This window comes from Nipponia nippon, unplaced genomic scaffold (genome assembly GCF_047370975.1).
Source record: "Nipponia nippon isolate SJK-2023a ecotype South Korea unplaced genomic scaffold, ASM4737097v1 scaffold_5, whole genome shotgun sequence".
In the NCBI taxonomy this organism is placed as follows: Eukaryota; Metazoa; Chordata; class Aves; order Pelecaniformes; family Threskiornithidae; genus Nipponia; species Nipponia nippon.
The window spans coordinates 51,534,368-51,554,404 of NW_028262369.1; the positions used below are offsets into that span (position 1 = coordinate 51,534,368).

At 41.8% G+C, this 20,037-nt stretch overlaps 1 protein-coding gene across 7 annotated transcripts in view; it reads right to left on the reverse strand.

Annotated features, from left to right (window-relative positions):
• Nucleotides 1–11,032, reverse strand: part of RALGPS2 (Ral GEF with PH domain and SH3 binding motif 2) — a 134,195-nt gene extending 123,163 nt beyond the window's left edge. For 5 of the 7 annotated variants that reach the window (XM_087731432.1, XM_087731433.1, XM_087731425.1 and 2 more), the window contains exon 1: nucleotides 10,810–11,032. The gene's annotated coding sequence lies outside the window, so the exon portion shown is untranslated. Of the gene's footprint in view, nucleotides 1–3,078; nucleotides 3,175–10,462; nucleotides 10,481–10,809 lie in introns of those variants that run through there. The other 2 variants (XM_087731429.1, XM_087731431.1) reach the window with 2 other exon arrangements.
• Nucleotides 11,033–20,037: the final 9,005 nt, after the last annotated feature.

Consider the following 20,037-nt stretch of genomic DNA (forward strand, 5'->3'; position numbering starts at 1 on the left):
GCATTAGAGAGGATGCCAACTATGAATTCCAGAAGATTGCAATTTTCTTCCTGTAAGCAAAGCACTTCTACTAACATTAGGAAAACCATAAATACAGAAAAAGCCACAGAGAAATACTGATCAGCTAGTCTAATGATAAGATCATAGAAACACACCCTGTTGCCCTAGGGAAAAAAAGATATCCAATTCCACTAATGACCTGGAATGTAATAGGGAAAGATGACACCAGAAAAAGAGACCAGCAACAAAAACTTCAGTTGCTGAAGCCCAGCACTTCTGCTCATCTTCCCTCCCTCACAAGTAAAAGCAAGAAGATATCCATGACATTCAGTACCAGTCCACACAGAAATCTAACACCTAAAAGCAACACAGAAACTCCAGCATATCCCAGGACAGCAAGGGAAGCCTGTCCTTTTTCCTGTTCCCTGGAGAGATCTCACTTCTGTCCATGTCCTTTAGCTCCATTACTGCCTGATTCTGTTTTCCACTTAAGACCATCAGTTCATAGACAGAGGGGAAGAAAAAGTATATAAAACCATGGATTTTTTTCTAACTCATGAAAATAAGGGCTAGCTTTTTTTGAAAAAATAGGTACAGCAGTAATAATTACTTAAACCCCTCAACTTTTCTACAATATACCTTTGTTTACAAATGAGGGATTTAACAAAAGTTTTGTGGGCGCAATAGCTTAGCAAGACATCTTTCATGTTAGCTACTTGCATTATTTATCAAACAAGCTTCCCTTTTTAGCAGTATTGCTTAACACAGGGTAACTATATTTCTACGTCTATCTAACCTAACATAACACAAATACGACACGCCTCTGAATTATCATATTACTATATAGATCTGCACAACAGATTTCATGTTTTCCTACGCTATCCTTTATAAAGGGCTTGTTGGCCTCAGCCATACCCTTTCAATTAATGTCTTTATTGTCTTATAACTAAGTTATAAAGTTCAGATCAAGAATTATTCCTCAACAAAACTCTGTTCAGCCTCAAATCATTAGCATATACACCTTTGTTACTGGAAGTCTAAATTTGTTTAAGAATTCATACCCGTTTTGCATATATTCACTGTGGACTTTTAACAAGCACATGCTCTAAGCGTACAACTCTGCTTCCACACCCGTGAGCATTTCAGTATTCTCCCCTAAGCTAATCAAATTCAACAGGGAACGCACACCATTTCACAGGACAAAAAAAAAACCTACAAGATTTTTGGTAAGTTTCTCTAGATGCCCTAGCATAACATCACCTGAAATACTCTAAAACTTTCCATTGTGCGTACAAAAAAAATAATGTGGGATCATGTAACAACAAATACACACAGGTACTTCTGTTCTCTCTCCTAGTCATATAGCATTCATTACCAAAAAGAAAAGAAACTAAAGTTTCAGATTGCTGGCGTCTAACAGAATTTTTAGACATACGTCTTCAACAAAATGAAGTCCCTGAATGCTAGCTTATACTCAGATTTGTATGAATACTTCTTTTAAGAGAAGTTAAACTACCTTATCTGAAACATGAACTAGGTCATAATGAAGAAGCCTTTCCACCACTAAGCTTCAGAAAGGAGTCAAGATACTTTTCAGAAGTATTAAACACAAGTCACAGCATGAAATACAGTTTGAGTTCAGTCATCACATAGACCCTATCCGCATTAAAAAAAATAAAAGTGTCAGCAAGTTAATTAAATACAAGGGCAAGCCATTACATGCAGACACTGAGGAAGCACTATCTGCAAGCAGGTCCTAAAGCACACTATCTGCTTATGAAAAGCTGCCATTCTTCAAAGGTAAAAAAAAAACAAACCACTGTATCTCAAAAGTAGTTTTTCTGCTTCTTTAACATCACTTTAATATGCCTTCAACTTTATAAAACACTGTACGTCCGACACCCACCTCAAGTCAAAACAGTATCAAGCTTGCCTTTTTGTTTGATCTCCTGACTACAATTTGGTTAACATCATTTTCCTCTCCAAATTCCTTTAGAAGTACTCTGGGTGGACACTTTGAACACTCTAATAGGTATTGTCAACTTCCACCCATAAAGTAACTTTCTGCCAGCATACCCAGATCTACACAAGGGCTTTACACAGTATTAAAAAAAACACCAAAGAATCACAGTTTCATACTGTGATTAGATTTGGTACTACTATATTTGCAATGAAGACCTTGTCCAACGTAACACAATACATACTTGTTTAAAAGCACCATTAAAAATTACCTATTACCGTGACTGGAAATGCTGTACACTAGACTAGATCAGAAAGAAAGTTTTGTCCACTAGTAAGGAGAAAAGAACTTTTAGCAAGACATATCACTAAGAATGCCAAAATCTATTATCAAAGTGTTACCTGGCAAAAACTGTTCAAAATAAATCCAAAATAGGCCCAGACTGGGGGGGGTGGAGGATGGAAGAGGATTAGAAGAAATTAGGTATCACCAGGGCAATCAACCAGCATAGGGTGGCTAGCCAAGCACTTTTCAAACAGGAAGCAGCAAAAACCTTTCTACTACAGAGGGACATTTGCTATTATCATATAAATAACATAGAAAACAGTTTCGTTAGAAACTGCATACCTGACACCATCCCTGCATGGCATATTAAAAAGTAATAATAATAAAGCCTTATGCCCAGGTAATATTTATCTTTATCCTATCTTAAGGCAGACCTGCAAGGCCCAGGTTTTATCCGCCCTAACAAACATGTCAAGTTTCAGGCTGCTCACTGTTCACCACATTCATGGTTCTCAGAAGCACAGGGTTAGTGCATAGCTAAGAAGAAATCTTGCTAAGCCTTCAGTAATTTTGCACTTTGAGCTCCAGAAGATACTTGAGGATTACATCAACTGCATAGAAGGACTGAACTCAATCGATTCTACTCTTCTTATATATTATTCCTTTCCAAAATGCCTGTTGGTATACTTCCATAAAAGTTTGATCAATAAGAATATCACAATTATTTAAAGGTACTTACCAGACAAGCCTGACAACTAACACCCAAGCAAATCGGTCAGTGACTATTATTCTAAAAATAAATGAGGTAGCCACCACTACTCAGGTACACTTACCAATAAAGCACATGGGCAAACTGGCTGGTAATCAAAGACAAAGCTGTTGGCAGAGTGGTCTGGACTTGCTAGCAACAGCAGCACAGTTCAGGTGCCCTTTAACCACACAGAGAAAGTTAATTATGTGACAGAGTAGGAGAGGAAATACAAAGATTATGAGTCATCCACTTAACCATAGGCTTTATCAATGCACCTCATAATATTAGAGTTACTAATTAGTGACAGCACTAAACAGTGATGCATTAAGGGTAGAGAGAGTAGTGCAAATCTTTGGGCCATTTTTTCTTTTATTGATTTAGCATTTCAAACAATTTATGTGCATTAAAACTATACGATGCTACCAGCATTCTAGCACATCACACAAGTAAGTTGATTGCCGATGCTTTTGGAATCTCCAAATACTTTACAGGCTTCTAGGTAAGTTTTTGCTTGATCAGACAAATGGCTGTATTACCAAGTTTCCAGCAACACCATCATCATTCCCAACTCACTCCACCAGCCTACTGTAAAAGATGCAATGACTGTTAAGTTTAGCTCTGTACAAAAGGAATTTTCAGACATGTCACAAGGATCCTATAATGCCTCAAATATTTCTGCGTGAAATCTGAAACCAGGAAGTTTTTCCGAAGTTCCCAGATTTGCAAACCCAGCTAGGGATTCAAGATAGACTTGAGCTTGTGCTCTAATACCAGAAATCAGCACTCCACAAGCTCAGCTATAACCAAAGGAACAACTGATCCACTTAATTGATTTCAGCTGGTTTATGGGAACTCCAACTTTGTCCTTGCCAGTCATCTCTACCACTAATTGCTTTTTTGCATTGCTTTCTCTGCCATGACATCAGAGCAAAATTTTGTGTGGCTGAAGAATAAACAGTTTGAGGGAACTATCAAAATGAAAAATAAGGCAAGGGGGGGGAAAAACCCAAACAAACCAAACTTAATTTCTTAGCTGCATAAGTTCCCTGATGCAGTTCACTCTACTAGTATTTCTGCCAAAACAGTGTGAGAAGTGAGCAGTCAATAAATAAGCTGCCCCACTGCATGTGGGGTCACAACCTAATTCAATTACAAACTAATTTAAATTAGTTACAACTGTGGAGGAGCCCAACCTTATCAAACAAGTAACAGAACTCAACAGCAATCAGAAGATCAAACTAACAATTTGGTAGTAAAACAAGCGGACTAAGAACACAAGCTTTTAAAGAGTTTATAAATTTCAGTTTTACATGGAACTAACAAGTCACTAGTCCACCTGTGCTTAGATGCCTCTTCAGATACAAATCCAGACATGAAGCTTACAAAGAAAAACTTCATAAATTGAGACTTTCAGCTTTTCATCAGAGGCTTCTGCCTGCCTATACATTAATCTGAAAAGGCTGTATCACAGCAGAAATTGTGCTTTGTACTAGTCCTGTTTATCCATTTATTGGTCTAACTCCAGTCACTCTGTGACATTATACCACCTATTCTAAATCTAAATGAAAATATAATACTATAGTTTAGACAATTATCCCAAACCCTGGGCACCTTAATAATGTGATAAAAGCAATCCAATTTACAAACTGCATTAAGATCACTTTTTCAGGACCTCTGCCAGTTTTATCTAGCCACTATTTTCTAAAATATACACCTTCAGCTTTTTGTAAGATCAATATTCTTCTTCCCCCGCACGATCAATCTGAGCCCGTCTCAATAAGGAGAGCAAATTCCATTGTCTCAAAGCTGTCCCTTAATGAATAATGAGGGAGGCACAAATCAAACAGCTTTTAATGCCACACTGCTACAACAACAGTCAGAGAGCTGACAGCCAGTCCTAGGCCACTTCAGACTTAATTGATTGCTGCCAATACCACAGCTCCATTAGCAGAACAAGAAGTAACACATACATATCCCAAAGCATCAGTGCCACTGACTCCCATTGATACCGCTCCAAAGCCAGTAAAGCCTTCTGCGCCACATTTTGCCTCCAAATCACTTTAAAATGAAGTTACAGCACGAAAGCCAGCATATCTCAAACTTCTCTGCAACCCCCGTTATTCATTTCTTCTCTGCCACTCAGAGCACTTCAGCCCTCAGACAGCCTACAGACATACAGTACAAGCAGTACAAGTGAAAAGATTCATGAGCTCCAAGAAATCACCAAATCAGGCCAACCACTTTTTGGCAGAGGACCCCATAGCAAGCTTAACAATCAGTCTCCCTCTCTGCCATTTCAGCTTATCCCCAGGCATGCTGTTCTTTCTTCCTTAACTGACGCAGGCTCTCCCCAAGTTGTGTTTCATTACTTGCACTAGGAACTGCTATAACAATCTAAAACCAATGGGAGGAAGGGCAGAGGCGACTTCCAGCCAAACTCAAGTCAGCTCTGATCAGGTTAGGAGGTCTCAATCTTCTAGTCAAAGATTTAGAAAACTGCTTCTACTGCTTCAGTATGATTGCTAACAACAACTAATAGAGTCACCAGAGGGCACTAACACTTCTACCTAATGGCAAATGCACTCCTTCAATTAGGAAGGCTGATAATTACATCCACATCATCATGTATATTTTATCTGGACTGAACTTCAGCCAGCTTGTTCTAATCCATGTTCAAATCTCAACTACATGCTGATGAGGCACTGAGCTACATTAACTGTTGTGGTCACACTTGCAATATATGGGGGAGACTTTGTGTCTCCCCAGATAGACCAGACAAAATAGGGCAGGCACATGCCTCTCCCACTTCACTTGCAATCTAAAGCTTACATGGCCTATGAAACATATTTGTATGTATACATATAAACGAAATTCTGAAACAGGCATGGAGAACAGGTCACAAGTCTGACACCTCAAAGAAACAGAATAAATAACTATTCTTGAGAGTTTGCACCAAGATGAATCCTACCGTAGGGGACTGCAAGCAATATCTGCCTCCAAGAGAAAAAAGGGGGGAGCTTCAATTTAACCATCAAGCAGCAACAGATGCATTGCTCTCTCAAATTTGGCATCAAATCAACTGCCGTATTACATGCTTAATCCTTAACAAAGGAGGCTGCTCTCTACCCCTGAGAAATAAGCAGGTTTTTAAACCACAAATATGATGCATATGAGGGGCTGACAAGAGCATCTCTTGATATTCTGACCAAGCAGCTCTTGAGTCTCTCAGTGTCAGGCAGAGAGGTGCACTGCAGCAGACCCAGAGGTTTCCTGGGGCAGGAAACCTTGACTTGTTGATGCACCCAATACAGTCACAAAGAGCCAAAACACAGCCTGACTGGTGCAGCCCAATGGAAATAAGGGCAAAGCTTCTGGGACTTGCAAGGTACACAGCTTCTTTCTTCCCAGCATTATTGCCCTACAGTTCTACCTAAACCATCGTTCTTGTAGTCAGGACTGTAAGACAACACAGTCAGGGGAAGGAAAAGGGAATCCTATCCTTACTTATGGATAGGCACACAGTAAGTATGGAGACCATCACTCCTCTGCACTGAAGTTACAGCCATGGAAAAAGTCACACTGACAATAAAGCTGGGGTAGCAAGGATTCTGAGAGCATTCTCAAGGCATCTCCATGGGTTCAAGGAAGACACCATGTGTGCCATATGACAGTCTACAGCCCATCTGGAAACCTGCAAGGAGTTCTGAAAAGACCAGCTGTGAGCGTACTCGAGAGTGGCACGCCTCAGAACAGTGAGCCCAAGAGAGTAAACACTAACCTTTTAAGCATGCCAGGAACACTGTATTTTAAAAATACTTAGAACTGACTCACTAGATTTCCCAGTATTTTATTTTGCTATACTATAAGATTCAAAGGTCCGTTTTTCTAGACAAACTCTCCTATAAACTGAAACGCAGGCAGGAAACAGTCTCTCTTCCTCGACCAGCAAGCAGGTTCAATGACCATCGTTTATACCATGCTCACTTTTCAAAGTCAGGGCAAGAAGCCCCAATGTTCAGAACATACCATGCTGCTGAATACATCCTCCCCTTCTGCGACTTTGGGCCACCCTCTCCTTTTTCCCCCCCTACCTTCTCCACTTTACGCAGCTCCTCCTGACTGCACAGAGCTGCCGGCACCAGCTTAGTCCAGTGACTGGACTGCCACTGCAGCAAGAGTTGCAAGAGCTCTGTCTGACACCCCACAACTGCCTTGCTCCAGCTCTGATTTCAGATGTCCCCTTTCTGCTTGGCAGAATACTGGGTGATAACAGCTTGCCCACAAGAAGGATTCCAATGCCATTTTCCCTGGAGTCCTGCGAGGCCTTTAAGGATCTTTGCACAGGAAAGAGTTGCAGTCACACATCTGCACGTTCTAGGGGACTAAGCATACAGAGCATTACTTAAAACATCCAACTGTAACACCAAGACTATCTTGTTTCAGCAGTCCTTTAAGGTGATGAGTTCATAAATAGACAAAACACGAAGCCCACAAAGCTTCTGTTCATGCAATAAATACTACACATGCACAAATATTAAAAGAAGATTTCTACTGCAGCAGTCCTGGGTATTTAAATGTAAAGGTTATTAACAGAAATGTTTTCTCATTATTTTGAAAATGCATTTTTAAGTATTTTTCTACCAATGGCTGTAAAACAACACTCAAATCAGAAATATACCATGCCTTTGACCTCTTATACTTTGACAAAATGCAACCAATTACACTCCCCGCCCTTAAAGGAAGTTTTCAACTCAACTTTATTTATTGAATGAAAGGAGGAGCCCAAATGACTCAGCTCCAAACAAATATAAAGGAAGAGATTAATTCCTAATCTCAATGAAAAAAAAAAAGGGGGGGGGGGAAGAAACTGTTTAAGATAGGTGTGTCCTTATCAATTCTAAGACATGTCAAGCAGAACATTAGCACACTAAGATTTCATTAGCTTTCTGAAGTCTCAAACACATTTATTACCAACAGCCAATTTTAACATCAAAGTTGACACAAGTTACTGAAGTTAAAGAGTTAGCCTTGTATCTTCATTCTTGTTCACTGCTGCTGGACAGCATCAAGATCAATAAAATATCTAAACATTGGGATTTTCAATCTACGCAGTCACCAGCAAGATAGATGTGTGGAAGGGAAAAGATCTCTCCAAAAATTCTGCACAAAGGCTGGTTTCAGAGGAAAAAAAAAAAAAACAAAACAACTGATAGTAAACAGGATAACCTCATGAACAGGGTGGGTTTGTGGGTTTTGTTTTTTTTTTTCCTCCATTAGACTGAGGAATCAAACAATTCTCATCAAAATCCAGCAAAATAAATTACAAGGTAGAATATTTCACAAGGGGGCTAACAGACTCCAAGTGACTGCTGCAGAGCTTCCACATGTATTTGCAAGTGACTGCTCATCCCCCATCTCAGCCATGCAACACTAGCATTTCAGTGCAGAATACATCTCCAGCCTTGTTGGGAGGAATATTTAATTTCAGACTAGCAGGAGTGCTTTTTTACATACAGTTCAAACTCTAAAGACAGATGTCACCAGAGGGCACTCTTTCAATTCAAGTGGCCTAGCTTTAGCAAACTTCTGAGCAAGACTGCAGACAATCCACATGCAGAGATGCGCAGAGGCTGTACAAAGCAGTAATGGTTTTGCTTCTGCAAAAGATTTCCCTTAAAAAAAAAAAACCAAACCAAAACACCAAATAACAAAACCACCAAACATAAATGAAATTTAATTATTTATCCCAGAAACGTGAAATATTTTTCAGAGTAACTAGAGGCACTGCTAGTAAAGATCACAATCAATTATCAACTTCTGTACTATGCTATACTGTGGTACTTGATGGTACCAATTCACTCAAGCAGTTTTGGCACCCGTGTGGATGATATCAGTTTTCAGAAGCAAGGCCCAAGCCAGTACAGCTCACGTAGATGTGCCTGCAGAAGTCCTCTGGCTATATTATCATAGATACTAAACCTTACAATAACACATGAGAAAATGCATCTATATTGTAAAACTCTGGGAAACTATGTATTTCTCTACTCCTCACTGTTCTATATTTGATGGTGTTTTAAGAGGGTCAAAAATTAAACCATTTGCATAACGATAACACAAAAGTATAAGCAGTGTCAGTAGTTTTCAACCTTTGGTCCATGTATTACTTCTAATAACCTGCTGAGACCTAATAAAGATTAAAAAAAAACAACTCGTGAGTTGAAGTTCATTAAACAATAATATGCACAACCACTAAAAAACACAATAGGTCTATATATCAAAAAAGGTTGCAAACCACTGTTTGATGTGAATAGAAAGTTAAGCCCATTTTGCTTAGAAACAAACCACCACCACAATACTACTAAAATCAAGTCAGCTGCATAGGCAGGCAGTGATAAAAAAAAAAAAATAATCATTGTGCATCCTATGACATTTTCCAGTCTTGAGAGAAACTCAAAGACCATAGGCCTACAAACCATTTGATTGCCTGCTTATCCACCTCTCCCATTTGAAAAGAAATAGCCTCCATCTCTTCTAGCTATCTGTGATAGCAAATCCCCTTAGTTCAGCATAGGAACAGAAGGGGTGGGGTGAAGAGAATAAGACCTGTGCAAAGGCACCTTTTGTCAGCACAGGGAGCTCTCAAATAGATAAACATATCCACAGAATTTCACCAGGCCAGTAACTACTATTTAAACACACAGGGACAAGTTACTTCAAACTATTACCTATCATCACCACTCATCTTGGTTTAAAATATATCTATATAATTGCTTTTCCAGCATCTGCTGCCAGGAAAGAAGTATGCCAAACGCTCCCGATGTCAAATAAACAGCATCTATTTGTCTATCCTCTACAGCAGATCTCTGTCTACTGCAAGGCAACGCACTCAGTGAACTTACCCTGTTTTATATAAAAGAAACGCTACAGCGGCTTGATACCCTGACTCCCCCTCCCACCCCGTGTGCTCTGACCCAGCCCAGGGTCGTGCTGCCCTACACCTCAGGTCACGGTAACTGGGCCCCACTCAACGTGAAGGTGCCCCAGCTCCCCCGGGGAAGGGCTGGCTGGATAGCGGTATCTCACAGCCACAGCCACCGCGCCACCCCCCTCCGCCCCGGCCTCCCTCAGGCCCCAGCGCGGCGCAGAACCCGGTGACCCACGCGGGAACACAGCTCCGCCCGTGCCCACACACGCATACAAACAGCCCCCTCCCGCGGTCTGCGGCTACTCCCCCAGGGCCTCTCCAGACGGCAGAGGGGGGCAGCTTCCCCCCACCCAGGCCACAGCCTGCTCTCCGGCCCCTCACGCAGGTGGTGAGGCGGGAAATAAACGACCAGAGGGGCATCGCTCCACAGCCACGCATCCCTCCATCTTGCAGCAAGGCCAGGGGGGGCCAGGCAGCGCCCTCGCCCTACACACGCAGAGACAGGCTCACACACAGCCACACGCACCCCGCGCACACTGACAGGGGAGAGGGCGCTGCCGAGCCGCCGGCCCGGCCCCGCTGCCGGCCCGCGGGGGACAGCGCCCCGTTCCGCGGCGCCCGTGTGAGGAGGCGGGCGACAGGTGGGCGGCGGAGCGCCCGGCTCCGCCAGGAGCCGGCCGGCGCGGGGTGACGGGTGGGTGCCGGGACCCTCCCCGGATCTGGGAGGGGACCGCCCGCCTCCAATCCCCGGCCGGCAGCCCTTCGGGGCCCGGCGTGCGAGCCGGGGTTAAGCCTCCTTTCTCTCCTCCTCCGAGGAGCCGGACAATAAGCCCGGCCGCGCGGTTCCCTCCTCCTCTTCCTTCTCCTCCCCGCGACAGACCGGCTCACCTGCGAGAGGGGGGATGGATGGATGGATGGATGAGCGGGGGCGGGCGAGGACGGGGAAGCCGCTCCGGCTGCTGGAGGGGCTGCCGGGCTCCCCTCCACCCGCGGTCGCTCGGCGCCGCTCACCGCCTCCGGGCCGCGCTGGTGCGGGGGAGCCGGCAGCGCCGCCACACACGCACGCACGCACGCACACACTCACTCTCACACACACACACATACACATACACGCGCGCGGGGGGGGGGGGGGGGGGCGGGGGGCCCGCCGCCACCCGCGCGTGCGCGCCGAGCCCCCGTGTCCCGCCTCCTCCCCTGTGGCGGAGCACCGGTGTCGGGCGCGGACTGCGCAGGCGCCGCCTGCACGCGGGGTGCTGGGCCCGCCGCCGCGCAACCGCCGCGCAACGGCGCCCAGCCGTCCAACGGCCGCCCAGGCGCGCGCGCGCGGCGGAGCGGGCGTGCCCCACGCCCGCGCTGGTTGCCGTAGCGACGGGGGGGCGGGGCGCGGGGCGGTCTCGTTCTGAGGCGCGTCCGCCCCCCCCCCCCCAGCCCGGCGCTGCCTCCGCAGCGGGCGGCGGCCCCGGGCTCGGCCCCCTCACGGGGCGGGCGGCCCCGCTGCGCCTCCGTCGGTCCGGCTCACAGCCCCGCCGCCGCTGCTGCCGACGGCTGTCCCAAGCGCTGGGTGCGGGGCGGCACCCGTACGCCCCCCCGGCGGTGAAAACGAGGGGGAAGCGGAGGCCCGGAAGGACGAAGAGCCTTCCGGGAGGCGCCGCTCCCCTGCTTAGGAAAGACAACTGGGGCAAGGAAAGGGACTGGCTCAAAAAAAAAAAAAGCATTACCTTGATAAAAAACCCATTCATTTAGAAGGGACGCAGCGCAAGGACTTTCTAGATTTTTCTCTGCTCCCACAATCGCTGGGACGTGATTAGTTTACAAGAGGAAAGCAGGGCCTTCAAGGTGTTTGCATCGTTTCAGGAGCGAAGGCTCTCACAAACCCACCAGATTTTGCAAGGATTGCCATAAAGTCGCGAGAGTTGGCCACGCTGCTGTCACCGAGGCAGGCCATCGCCCACCTGGCATTTACACCCCCCGCCAGGGAGGCTCCAGCCCGAGTTATTACAGTAATTAATAGCTAGCATTTATACATACTCAGAACGTTTCGCAAACAATACCTAATCTCATTAACTTGTGAATTGACTTGTTTTCATCCTGTCATGGAATTAAGATGGTTACTGCTTCCTTCGCATCCTTGGGAGGTGGAGTCAGTAACTTGTTCGTATACTGGATGACCCATTGCTGCCATCCAATATATAGCCACCTGCTATGCATACTGCCTGATTTTTAATAGAGCTGCAGACTGGTGGGAACATAGGTACCAGGATCCAGAGCGTATCAGAGAGGCCCAGATTAAACAAGTACAGCAGGCTGGAAAGATGGTACCAGCTTTTAAAACCATGACAGGAAAATAAGGCAGGAGAGATTTGAGAATCGAGGCACAAGTTCGACAGTAAAGCAGAAAGGCATTATCTTCGGGTACAGCACCATTTTCCCAATTTTAATAAAGCTTTGTGCCTAGAAAGAGAACATTCTTTCCTCTTGTTCCTTTACCACTGTGATCTGGCATAGCGTCAAACTCATTCTGAACCAGGATCAATGAAAGGAAAATAAAAAGCCAAATGCCAGCCCTCTGCAAGGTTTTCAGCAGCTGGGTCAGTGACCGGAAAAAATGTTTCACCAGTTTTGGGACCACAACAACTTTTAACACAGAAATAAGAAAAGATTATAGGAAGAAGGAAAAATTTTAAAAAAAGGAAGTAAAGACACCTCAGAAAGGGAAAGCAAAGGTAAATTTTTTGTAAGATATTCTCCTTCACTAAAGCAGGAGACAAACTACTTTGTCTCATAAAACAAGCTTCTCCGCATTAGTTAAGTGGTGGATGTAGGGGTTAGGTGACAAATTTTGAAAGACATTTTACAATTCTCTTATTAAATGTTTCCAGAAAAACTACATACGGGGTTGTGAGGAAGAAGCAGTGTCATGGACCAAAAACTAAGGAGATGAAAGAGGAGAACGCATGATCATTCATAATCACAGTGAAAAGCCAAAAGAGTCAGGTGTTTTTAAGATTTCGTGTTAGGACATGTGTGGTAAATACCCTTAAAAATAATCTAGAAAAAGGGCTGTACAGAAGGAAACAACATTTGTAGAAGACACAAAACTACTCACAATTGTGGGGCAGATTGCAAAGATACTCAGAGTGACCCAACTGTGTAGGAAGACAATATAGTGACAAATTCAATATGGATAAAGAGTCATCAATACAATGCAGTACACACGGGAGGAAAGAAATCTGGTTATACATTGTAGAGGGGTCTAAACCAAAGGTTTAAGAGATACGCAGGCATCCTAGGCAATAGTTCAGTAGAAATCTCTCCTCAGTATACGAATACAGTCATGCACGCAACATGTCAAGATGTGAAATGGAGAAACCCAGGAAATGTTGGATGTCTTGCTATCATTTCATCTCAGAAAGAGATTTAAAGACTGAGTGGGAAGGAGAATGTACGTTAGACTGTGAAACAAATGCCGAATTCCACCTAAGTGCTGGAATGCCACAGTTTTACACTAGAGCCCCATGTTTAGTTGTTTTTCCCCTATAATCCCAACATCTTTTCCAAGCTACCACCTTCCAATATTCAGCTGCCCACTCTGTACACATAACTGATGTTCCTTATTATTTTACAGGTACAGACTTTCCCTATTATACTAAGTATTGCATTTAAAATTCATTATTAGTTGAATATTGCAGCTGTGCTGTTAAATATTCAAATCACAGGAAGCATCAAAAAGAGAGGAAATGACTAGATGAAAATATGTGGCAAAATAGTTGGTTGTAATGAAGAAAGCTGCTGTCAAAAGTAACAGGAAACTGCTGTTGCTTGTGACTGGCAGACTGTGAGGGACTGGGTGCAGAGGGCCAAACCTGAACAAACGTGGTTACACGAATCATTCCAAATGAACGTGGCTGAAAATTTTACATCCCACAGGACATCACACTTGCTGTCACCACTTTCACCTGAGAGAACAAATTTAGAAATGGTATGTGTCTGTCCATCCTGCAGATAAGTATTCTTCTGAATAATTAATTACTATGGATCTATGTTTTTCAGACATACTTGTCCCAAATTTTATTAGCAAGGATTATTTACATAATTCACTGCCCATCAAAGAAGCTAACACTTCTCTGCAAGAGTATAACTAGCTTCACGGTGCATAGAAACCCCTCAGACTACATATGATGTAACATTTCCTTTTGAAAGCAACAGCTTGCATCTTCAACATTATCTACCAAGAGGATGGAAATTTATCCATATAGTTCTAATTTCACAGATCAAAAACATTTTTCCATTAGGCAACAAAAAATGTGTATGCTTCCGTACACAAACTGCAATATGTTTGCAGGAGCAGCTGTAATGAAATGTTGAGACTTCAGTCCGAAGGACTTGCTATTGTAAAATCTAAGTCTATAAAAATGCCAGCAGAGTACAGTCACTGTTTGTTATACTTCCGTTAACAGAAGATAGCATAAGCATTTTAGGTTAAAAAAAATATAAGTTACTTTAACGTAATCAGCTTTGCTTGTATAGATTACAATACAAATTATTCTAAAAATTTTAAGGAAAAAAATAAATAGTGTTTGATTATGACTGATCATATCGTGCTGCACACAAAGCTCTGGGATTAAAACTATACATCAGTATAAAATCAAATTAATTTTGTTGCCTTTCAGCCAAGCTGCCTGAGTAGTGCAGAAAAGATACTTCTTAATCTTGTTTTGGTAACTAATGATTTGAAAGAGTATAGCTTACATTTTGGCACCTAGTTAGCACTTCATTAATTACTCATTACTTGGCACTAAGCAAAGTTCTGCTAACATTGCCTGAATCTAGAAACAGTTATTATCATAAAAAGTCCTTAGTTCAAATCAGTTTGATATGAGATGTCCCAACTGGATAACTGCTAAAGCATATAGTTCCCTAAGTAATGACAATATAGTAAAAAATATTTTATTTATATAACCTGTAAGTGCTATTCTCTATTCTTATTCTTTGACTAAGTCATTCCATGAGTCTTGCTGCACTTAATTCACACAGTACATCAGGGTGAGAGACACTAGAGACATGTAAAATATTGCTAAATTTACTTGTCAATTTATGAGAATAAAATTGTATAATTTGTTGTTGAAACTGTGTAATCGTACCTCAAGACTGCATCACAATGCTGAAGCACAGTTGCGGTACCTGCCACCTTAATTTTGTTATTTCCTGATTTTGGCGTGCTTACCTAAACAAGTCTGACTTTATAAATGCAGTGCTTTACATTGTGCAATTAATATCGTGGTTCTAGCAGGGTAAGTAGGCTGTGAGATTTACTCCTACATGTTCCTACTTTTTTGATCTGTGATTCTCTCTGGTATCTTTGCCTTTGTTATAGGTAAAACAGGAATCAGAACTGGATAAATATAACATTGCTGTAACTATCACCATCTTCCTCTTTCCTTTTGGAGGATGTTTATGCTTAATACGTGATACACACATATTATCTTTTGCCCTTTAATAAGGAGGGCAAGCTTCCTGCTTCGATCATAGCAAAATGGAATTTTCAGTTGGTTCAGGTAAACTTGAAACTAAGCATAAAAAATATTCAAATGGATAAAAATGTCAGTACCAGGGAAATCTGGTTCAAGGAGACACTAGACACCCTACATGTTTAGAGTTTACAGTTGGAGGAAGAAAACGTTACCAAGAATGCTGTATTGAAAAGTGGATGTGTGCTTCACAGCTGCTCTAATCCCATATGTTCAACTGATGAGCTAAAATTTGCTCCTAAAGGTATTGTGAGAAATGGTAGAACACCTCCTTAGGTATACGCGTCTACTTGTTTCTCAGTTCCAGCAATAATGAAGGGATGAGTTGGAATTGTAACAACATGATAGCAGTCTGAACTGGTTCTGGGTTTTTCTTAATATTTTTGAGATCACAACTTTTTAAAGAGCATATTCAAGCAGCAGCTTCTGAATTCACCCAAACATCCATATAAATATATATATAGATGTAAATAAAGTGTGCGTGTATACACACACACGCACGCACGCGCTTTAAGAAGACTTCCTCTTTACATCTGCAAAGCACTGTTTTCCCGAGGTCAACAAAGGCTCTTCCACATGTCTCAGCAGCGAGGAAGCTGCACACAGATAACATGTTATTTCCTCCTTGTCTCTCACGCAACCTACGGATTTTTCCACAGGAAGAGAATACTGTTCTTTACTGCGTTGCCTTCCTACGCTCCAGATGTACGAAAGGCAGAAACATGCATTATGTTAGAGCCCTAAGAGGAGCCGTTTGCGACAGGGACAATGCTGATAGTACCGGGGAGGGAGCTAGAGGCAAAGAACGGATCGGCAGCACAGAGGCTGAATACAGATGTCCTTTTTCTGCTTTCCTCGTACCCCTGTACATCACAGGAGACAGTATGTCATTAGAGACAGTACTTGTAAACTGCTTAATAGAAAGCAAACACCATTTTTCATGTTGTATAAATATCTATCTACACATTTTCCATAAAGAATGGAGATGCTGGGATGCCTACATGATTTATGCGCAGTATGGAAGTAGCACAAACATGATGATTTACAACAGGTTTTAATGACCATCTGAAGGGGAAAGATCCCAAATATGGACAACAGCAACTGTTAATTGAAACTAGTAATATTTCATCTATGTAAACAAAGTAATGATCACGTCTGCCACAAGACTTCAAGAGATTTATCTTCCAGGCTCCCTAATATGGTTACATCTGTCTCCTGCTTAAATCCTATGTTCTTGCCATCTGCTCCAACACACTTTTTTTTCCAACCTCAAGCAGCGATTAAACAGCTACTTGGAGAAGAAAAAAAGTCTTTTTCAATTTTTGAACAAAATGTTTAGCAACTGGAAAAAAGTTAAAAACCAAACCCACCCCCCCTCCACCCCCCCTCCCCGCCCCCTTGGCTCTCAGTTGTTTCTGTGATATGAAATGCTATTGGTGAGATGCTCCACTTAAGTTTCCAGGAATCTTTACTTTCAACCATACAGCAGGCAAGACTGCACCCACAGATTCAATGTAGTTTCATTATAGAGTGTAATAAGCTGGGAGCAGATTAAGTTAATACCATTCAGTTAACCAGTCAAATTGTCATTTAGAGGTAATGTTATATGGGCAAATCAGGAAGCATTCTGCTTTAAAAAGAAGGAAACTTCCTAGAATTCTTTAGTTGCGCCGTGGGAAGCTTAGCCAGTTATGCTCCTTTGAGATGTGCTGTGTACTTACCTCTCCATGTCCAGACACGGAGGAGGGGGAAGGACGGAGCCATAGCTCACTCTCTTTTCTGTATGAGGAGAACCAAAGAAGAGCAATTTGGCAGATCCTGTGCTCCTGCCTTCTGGGCAAGACTACAGCCTGCCTGGTCCTCATGTGGGTCACAGAAATTAGGGAAGCTCTTTACTCTGCATCCATCATCTGCTGTAGTCACAGAATAGTCAGTCACAGTCTATCCATTAGTGCTTATTAGGAGTCTTGAAATCCTTGAAAGGTATTAGAGATGTACTGAGCATTTTGTAACTTGTTAGGGTAGAGGTACAATGCAATGATAATGGTGTCATAAACATACTAAACATTTACCTATTTACGTCAACCCTTCTCTAGGAGTTTCCTCAAAATCTTTTTTTTTTTTTTTTTTGACTGTTTCTTCCTCCTATATAGAAGAAATTATGGATTTGACCTCATCATTCCCCTGGGCTTCACAGAAAGTAACTGGATTCAGTACTTATGCTTTTTAGCCTTTGCTCTTTTGGCTGGTTTACTATGCTCCTGCTATCCCTTGCCATTATAATTGCTACTGCTTGCAAAGATGGGAAAACAGAATAAAAAAGCAAAAAGCACTGTTTGTGAAACACCATGAAGTATTTTCAGAAATAATGCACAACAAAGCAAATCTACGATGTCCACAACTAATAATCCTTAAGAATACAATGTCTACTAGTATAAATAGGTGCAGCTCCATTGAAGGACCTTGCTGTGTGTTACTGAAGAGCTTTGCTATGAAAGATATAGATAGTCAGCCAGTTTAGCTTTAGATTTAATAAATACCATTGCTTAAATTACTAAAATAGATAAAATAGGTAGTTTTATAGCCACTATTTTAAGAATCATTTACATAAATGTCTTGGGAATACTTTTGGGATAAGCAGAGCTGCAAGCCATCATCTGTTGTAGTCTGTATGTCTTGCTCTGTAAGTCTTACCTGCTGGCAATCTCTTTGGTATCATGCTACTGTATGTCAAGTGGCTTGTTGGGAGCTGGAGTTAGATGGAATAAGTACTCTGATATTATGCTCCATATGTGCTTAAATGAAAATCAGGAAGCCAAGTTATAATGTAGTTCAGTTACTCATTTTCAAGTGAATAAAAAAGGTAGAGACAATGTCTCAGGTACTCCATGTTTTCTAGGTACTGCATTTTTTCCTGAGTATCTCAAGCATTATCAGGATGATTGCGTTCAGTTATAGAGACAGGACAGCTAGAAAATGCTGAATGTCAGGACTTAGCAAACACTATTCAAGACCATTTACATTAAAAGAAAAAGACAAAACAACATTTAGAAAAACATCTGCATAAGGTTTCAATATTCTCTACTAGAACTGAGAAACCCATGTATGAAATTAATGCAGGTTTCTAGATCCAAATTCTCTCTTAAGCTGTGAAGCAGTTTTCATACCAATATAAATATTATGGGGAACGTAGAGACTTTTCAATATTTCATTTTAAGCAGAAAAGATAATCGTGACATTTTCACAGCCTTATAATATTCGTGCTGAAAAATCACTTTAGCTTTCATCAGAATAGCTTCTGTTAAATGAAAAAAGAAAAAAAAACCTCAAGAAATGTATTTTTAAAGTAAATAAGAATTCAGTCTGTATGGAGGCAAGGCCTGTTTCTTGAGAAAAATCATCTGACATGGAGCACTTGGACTGGAAGGTCTAGTGTTTATAACTGTGTCTCAGCTGGAGACGGCTGTTGAACTTCTGAAATTTTGAAGTGATTTTTCCTGTATACTCTGGAAAGGCTTCAAAGTACACTCAGCAAGCAAATTCCAAAAATACAATGGGTGTATTTCAGCTAGTGTTCACCTAAACTTTTACTGCCGTCTGATTCATTCTGTGGCCAAAACTGACATCTATAAACTAATTTTCATTTGCATATCATCCTTTCCCACTGATATGCTGGGGAAGTTGTCATTTAAAGACTGAAATCTGAGTCTTACAAATCTAAACAGGATACATGCTAAATATGTGAGAGGATGAAATTTCTGTTTCCAGCGTTTTCTTTTATTTTTCAAAAGAGGAGCCGTGTATCAGGAGGACAAGGAAACCTATCCATGATACTATTCTATAAAGAGAGCTTCTGACTGATAGGATGAAGTTTGTGGTTAATACTTTCTATAAATATGTAGTGGTGAATTCTAAAAAGGTAAAACCATTAGAAGTAAATATTCGACACTGCTAAAATCTAAAAGTTTGTCACTTTACAGTGTCCTCTCCAGCTACTGCTATACGCCACATAATATCAGAAAAAACATGTACCTGAGACTCAGAGGAGTATTACACCTTGAAAAATTACACGTTCATTACAAATGATCCTTTGAGAGTTGCATGAGAAAATACTTTGCCACCGATTATTCTAACACAATGTAGAATTGGAGTATTTTGTTCTGTACTACAGTTTATGACATCGCTTTTGCCAACACACTGTCTGAACACTTCTCAGCACATTATGAACAGCAACTAAAATGGGACAGATGTATTATCTTGTTCTCTCCCTGGAGGAGAAGTGTAAATAAGCTACATTGTTTTGCTACACTTTGTGTTTTAGATATGTCTACAGATATTTTTAGTTTTCACTAGAGAAGATAAAATTGAAGAGGTACATATAGAGCTCGAGTCAGAAATTAGAGAATTTCCCCAGGGTCTTTAATTCTTACAGGGATCCTTCTAAGGTCTCACCCTGGCTGCCGCCGTCCCCTGCACAGATGAAATGTACGTATACAGCAGAAAGCTCCTTTGTGTCTAATGAGTGTGGTAAATTTTGCTTCCAGGACTGAGGTTCTCACATAGAAATGCTGAGCTTAGATTGCTGAGT